Source organism: Lates calcarifer, linkage group LG14, assembly GCF_001640805.2.
Source record: "Lates calcarifer isolate ASB-BC8 linkage group LG14, TLL_Latcal_v3, whole genome shotgun sequence".
Taxonomy (NCBI): Eukaryota; Metazoa; Chordata; class Actinopteri; family Centropomidae; genus Lates; species Lates calcarifer.
In genome coordinates this window covers 1-5,595 of record NC_066846.1, presented here as the reverse complement: position 1 = coordinate 5,595, position 5,595 = coordinate 1, and the positions used below count along the sequence as shown (strand labels likewise).

The window sequence follows — 5,595 nt, the reverse complement described above, 5'->3', positions numbered from 1 at the left end:
ACAAGATGAAAGCAGAACTTGAAGCTATGATGATCAGCATCAGTAGCGAGAGAGAATGTCTCAGTCAAATGAGGATTTACATGGACAGAAAGAAAGCCATGTTTTTGAATGAAAAGGACAAACTGGAAAAAGAAAGGTCTCAACTGATGATGATGAGAGAACATCCAGTCATGACTAAAATGAAAGTCCTAGAAAGTCTGAGGGTGAAACTTCAACAGCTGAAAGAAAGAATGAGTGATGACATCAAACACAAAATGGAACGTTTACAACAAAACAACGAAGATATGCTAACGGTGTGGTCTGCATTGGAAGAAAAGTGTGCAGAGCTTGATGGACAGAAAAAAAACATGAATTGTTACACCGAGCTGTTAGAGAGAAAAGGAAGGTCTGATAAGTATACTGTCAGACATGGTCATCCAGAAAGAGCATGTTGAACATCTATGGAGGCAAAAGTTTATGAATGAAAAACTACATCTTGACAAACTGAGGGCAGAGCTGAAGGAGGAGAGAGAAGAATTAGACAGAGTGAATGAGATGATGAACAAAGATAAAATGGACTTGGAGATGATGAGGTCTGACATCCTGAAACAAAGTGACCTATTAGACCAAGAGAAACGACATATAAAGAGGAAAAAGACAATTTGGAAATCATAAAGACTGAACTTCAAAAAAAAAGAACATGCAGACATTCTGATTGATGAGATGAACAGAGAGAAAACCAACATTAGAGATTTGACCCATCTGGTTCAGACAGGAATAAAGACACTTCAGAATGAGATGAACATAATTAAATTGAAACAAAAAGAACATGAACTAAAGGATAATGACCTCAAAACACAATTTCAGGAACTACAAACCTATAGGAGCACTGTATTGGAAGAAAGAGAAGGACTGAAACTTTTGAGGAAGGATCTCAACAAGAAAGAAGAGGTTGAAGCTGTTATCAACAGCATAAGTCTAGAAAAAGAACAAATCAGTCAGCTGAAGACTAGTCTTGATATGGACAGGCAAAAACTTGAGAGTGAGAAAGATAAAGTGAAAGATGAACAGTCAGAGTTGAAAGTCAAAGAAGATCAATTCATGAGTAAAATACTATTCATACAAACCTTGAGAGGTAAACTCCAAGAACTGAACAAAAATACACATAGAGACATCAAAAACAAATAGAGCAAATAGACCAAAACAATAAAGACATGCAAAGATTGTGCATTGCATTGCAGAAAAAACTTGCAAACTTTGATAAAGAGACAACCCAGATGTCGGTTTACACTGAGCTGATGCAAACAAAAAAATGCTCTCATCGGTATACTCTCAGAGATGGTAATGAAACGAGAAGTCATGGAAAATCAATGGAAGCAGAAGGTTGAAATGGAAAAACAAAATTCTAATAACCAGAGGGAAGAGCTGAAGCAAGACAGGGAGGACCTGGAGAGACTTAATGATGATGAATAAAGAGAGGCAGGAATTGGAGCTGATGGTCTAATATTCTGAAACAAATGGACTTGTTAGAGCAAGAGAAGCAAGACATAAAAGAGGGAAAAGAAAGTTGGAAATTATAAAGATTGAGCTACAAGAGAAGAAAGAACATGCAGAGAGTCTGTTTGATGAGATAAACAGAAATAAAACCAACATTAAAGAGCTGACCCTAAAGGCCCAGAGAGAGCGAGACAAACTTGAACAAGTCGTTAACAAGATTACTTTAAAACTAGATGAACAAGAAGTCCAGATTGACGCCACCAGAGGACTAAAACAAGAACTGGGAAGCATTGAGAAGAGGGTGCTGGCAGAAAGAAAAGAAATGGAACTCTTGAGGAAGAATCTCAACAAGATGAAAGCAGAACTTGAAGCTATGATGATCAGCATCAGTAGCGAGAGAGAATGTCTCAGTCAAATGAGGATTTACATGGACAGAAAGAAAGCCATGTTTTTGAATGAAAAGGACAAACTGGAAAAAGAAAGGTCTCAACTGATGATGAGAGAACATCCAGTCATGACTAAAATGAAAGTCCTAGAAAGTCTGAGGGTGAAACTTCAACAGCTGAAAGAAAGAATGAGTGATGACATCAAACACAAAATGGAACGTTTACAACAAAACAACGAAGATATGCTAACGGTGTGGTCTGCATTGGAAGAAAAGTGTGCAGAGCTTGATGGACAGAAAGAAAACATGAATTGTTACACCGAGCTGTTAGAGAGAGAAAAGGAAGGTCTGATAAGTATACTGTCAGACATGGTCATCCAGAAAGAGCATGTTGAACATCTATGGAGGCAAAAGTTTATGAATGAAAAACTACATCTTGACAAACTGAGGGCAGAGCTGAAGGAGGAGAGAGAAGAATTAGACAGAGTGAATGAGATGATGAACAAAGATAAAATGGACTTGGAGATGATGAGGTCTGACATCCTGAAACAAAGTGACCTATTAGACCAAGAGAAACGACATATAAAGGAGGAAAAAGACAATTTGGAAATCATAAAGACTGAACTTCAAAAGAAAAAAGAACATGCAGACATTCTGATTGATGAGATGAACAGAGAGAAAACCAACATTAGAGATTTGACCCATCTGGTTCAGACAGGAATAAAGACACTTCAGAATGAGATGAACATAATTAAATTGAAACAAAAAGAACATGAACTAAAGGATAATGACCTCAAAACACAATTTCAGGAACTACAAACCTATAGGAGCACTGTATTGGAAGAAAGAGAAGGACTGAAACTTTTGAGGAAGGATCTCAACAAGAAGAAAGAAAGAGGTTGAAGCTGTTATCAACAGCATAAGTCTAGAAAAGAACAAATCAGTCAGCTGAAGACTAGTCTTGATATGGACAGGCAAAAACTGAGAGTGAGAAAAGATAAAGTGAAAGATGAACAGTCAGAGTTGAAAGTCAAAGAAGATCAATTCATGAGTAAAATACTATTCATACAAACCTTGAGAGGTAAACTCCAAGAACTGAACAAAAATACACATAGAGACATCAAAAAACAAAATAGCAATAGACCAAAACAATAAAGACATGCAAAGATTGCATTGCATTGCAGAAAAAACTTGCAAACTTTGATAAAGAGACAACCCAGATGTCGGTTTACACTGAGCTGATGCAGACAGAAAAAAATGCTCTCATCGGTATACTCTCAGAGATGGTAATGAAACGAGAAGTCATGGAAAATCAATGGAAGCAGAAGGTTGAAATGGAAAAACAAAATTCTAATAACCAGAGGGAAGAGCTGAAGCAAGACAGGGAGGACCTGGATAGACTTAATGAGATGATGAATAAAGAGAGGCAGGAATTGGAGCTGATGAGGTCTAATATTCTGAAACAAATGGACTTGTTAGAGCAAGAGAAGCAAGACATAAAAGAGGGAAAGAAAAGTTGGAAATTATAAAGATTGAGCTACAAGAAGAAAGAACATGCAGAGAGTCTGTTTGATGAGATAAACAGAAATAAAACCAACATTAAAGAGCTGACCCTAAAGGCCCAGAGAGCGAGACAAACTTGAACAAGTCGTTAACAAGATTACTTTAAAACTAGATGAACAGAAGTCCAGATTGACGCCACCAGAGGACTAAAACAAGAACTGGAAGCATTGAGAAGAGGGTGCTGGCAGAAAGAAAAGAAATGGAACTCTTGAGGAAGAATCTCAACAAGATGAAAGCAGAACTTGAAGCTATGATGATCAGCATCAGTAGCGAGAGAGAATGTCTCAGTCAAATGAGGATTTACATGGACAGAAAGAAAGCCATGTTTTGAATGAAAAGGACAAACTGGAAAAAGAAAGGTCTCAACTGATGATGATGAGAGAACATCCAGTCATGACTAAAATGAAAGTCCTAGAAATCTGAGGGTGAAACTTCAACAGCTGAAAGAAAGAATGAGTGATGACATCAAACACAAAATGGAACGTTTACAACAAAACAACGAAGATATGCTAACGGTGTCTGCATTGGAAGAAAAGTGCAGAGCTTGATGGACAGAAAGAAAACATGAATTGTTACACCGAGCTGTTAGAGAGAGAAAAGGAAGGTCTGATAAGTATACTGTCAGACATGGTCATCCAGAAAGAGCATGTTGAACATCTATGGAGGCAAAAGTTTATGAATGAAAAACTACATCTTGACAAACTGAGGGCAGAGCTGAAGGAGGAGAGAGAAGAATTAGACAGAGTGAATGAGATGATGACAAAGATAAAATGGACTTGGAGATGATGAGGTCTGACATCCTGAAACAAGTGACCTATTAGACCAAGAGAAACGACATATAAAGGAGGAAAAAGACAATTTGGAAATCATAAAGACTGAACTTCAAAAGAAAAAAGAACATGCAGACATCTGATGATGAGATGAACAGAGAGAAAACCAACATTAGAGATTTGACCCATCTGGTTCAGACAAATAAAGACACTTCAGAATGAGATGAACATAATTAAATTGAAACAAAAAGAACATGAACTAAATAATGACCTCAAAACACAATTTCAGGAACTACAAACCTATAGGAGCACTGTATTGGAAGAAAGAGAAGGACTGAAACTTTTGAGGAAGGATCTCAACAAGAAGAAAGAAGAGGTTGAAGCTGTTATCAACAGCATAAGTCTAGAAAAAGAACAAATCAGTCAGCTGAAGACTAGTCTTGATATGGACAGGCAAAAACTTGAGAGTGAGAAAGATAAAGTGAAAGATGAACAGTCAGAGTTGAAAGTCAAAGAAGATCAATTCATGAGTAAAATACTATTCATACAAACCTTGAGAGGTAAACTCAAGAACTGAACAAAAATACACATAGAGACATCAAAAACAAAATAGAGCAAATAGACCAAAACAATAAAGACATGCAAATTTGCATTGCATTGCAGAAAAAACTTGCAAACTTTGATAAAGAGACAACCCAGATGTCGGTTTACACTGAGCTGATGCAAACAGAAAATGCTCTCATCGGTATACTCTCAGAGATGGTAATGAAACGAGAAGTCATGGAAAATCAATGGAAGCAGAAGGTTGAAATGGAAAAACAAAAATTCTAATAACCAGAGGGAAGAGCTGAAGCAAACAGGGAGGACCTGGATAGACTTAATGAGATGATGAATAAAGAGAGGCAGGAATTGGAGCTGATGAGGTCTAATATTCTGAAACAAATGGACTTGTTAGAGCAAGAGAAGCAAGACATAAAAGAGGGAAAAGAAAAGTTGGAAATTATAAAGATTGAGCTACAAGAGAAGAAAGAACATGCAGAGAGTCTGTTTGATGAGATAAACAGAAATAAACCAACATTAAAGAGCTGACCCTAAAGGCCCAGAGAGCGAGACAAACTTGAACAAGTCGTTAACAAGATTACTTTAAAACTAGATGAACAAGAAGTCCAGATTGACGCCACCAGAGGACTAAAACAAGAACTGGGAAGCATTGAGAAGAGGGTGCTGGCAGAAAGAAAAGAAATGGAACTCTCTTGAGGAAGAATCTCAACAAGATGAAAGCAGAACTTGAAGCTATGATGATCAGCATCAGTAGCGAGAGAGAATGTCTCAGTCAAATGAGGATTTACATGGACAGAAAGAAAGCCATGTTTTTGAATGAAAAGGACAAACTGGAAAAAG

At 37.2% G+C, this 5,595-nt stretch overlaps 1 long non-coding RNA gene across 1 annotated transcript; it reads left to right on the top strand.

The window, feature by feature from the left end:
* The first annotated feature begins 3,038 nt into the window (after window positions 1-3,038).
* Window positions 3,039-5,201, top strand: LOC127143260 (uncharacterized). The gene is made up of 2 exons (XR_007814549.1): window positions 3,039-3,308; window positions 5,118-5,201. It is a non-coding gene; the product is annotated as an uncharacterized LOC127143260 (long non-coding RNA).
* Window positions 5,202-5,595: the final 394 nt, after the last annotated feature.